General features: G+C 41.8%; 1 protein-coding gene across 1 annotated transcript in view; it reads right to left on the reverse strand.

Moving 5' to 3' along the window:
• Nucleotides 1-882, reverse strand: part of LOC107679884 (membrane-spanning 4-domains subfamily A member 12-like) — a 7,583-nt gene that overhangs the window by 1,090 nt on the left and 5,611 nt on the right. The gene's annotated exons all lie outside the window — the stretch shown is intronic.

Below are 882 nucleotides of genomic sequence, written 5' to 3' on the forward strand. Positions count from 1 at the left end.
TAAAGTTGCAAAGACTAAAGTCTCAAACCCAGAGAGATATTCTTTATAAAAGTTAAGACTCGTCCATGCCCTCCTAAAACGCCTCGTTTAAACACGCCCCCACATGTCTACATCACGATGTGGAAAGATTTGCATAACGCCGCCCAAATGTTCACGCAAAGAAAGAAGGCGTAACTTTTATTCTCGCTGTAGTATTGTTGTTGCCGCCGCTGCCATGTTGTGAAGACACTGTGTGTTTCGTTGTGAAAGCGACTAGAAATCAGTGGTTAAGTTGTATTTACAACACTGTTCCAGAACAGTTCAACCCAAATATTCATTTGTGTGCAGCGCATTTTATGGAGGACTGTTTTCTGATCCTGGAAGAGTAGACTACAATGCCGGCTGTTCTGACTCACAGACTGTAAGTACGGTTTTTATATTTAAAGAATTTGCCACTGACGATTCAAACATGAGTTTTGAGCAGTGTAGAGTAGCGCTTGTTGTTTGTCATTTCTCCAATCACAAATGCAGACATGGTTTTATGTTTACGCGGCGCGATGCAACTTTACTGTATAAAGACAGTATAAGTCATTATAATCCGTAATTATGTCCCCACTGGATGCAACAAATGCCTCGTTTATAATGGGTTTTAATGTTTTTGTCTCGTCGCATCACAGTATGGTAGGGGCGTAACATTTTCGTCACACGCTTGAGGTATTCGGCCAATCACAACGCACTGGATAGCTGGCCAATCACAGCACACCTCGCTTTTCAGACCGATGAGCTTTGTAAAAATCGACGCGTTTCAGAAATACACAAAATAACGTTCTTTTTAGCAACATCATATGCCCCCTTTAAAATGTGTCTACACCCCTCCTCCTCCATTTCAATGACTCCATCTCC

Source organism: Sinocyclocheilus anshuiensis, unplaced genomic scaffold (assembly GCF_001515605.1).
Source record: "Sinocyclocheilus anshuiensis isolate Anshui unplaced genomic scaffold, SAMN03320099.WGS_v1.1 scaffold788, whole genome shotgun sequence".
Classification (NCBI taxonomy): domain Eukaryota; kingdom Metazoa; phylum Chordata; class Actinopteri; order Cypriniformes; family Cyprinidae; genus Sinocyclocheilus; species Sinocyclocheilus anshuiensis.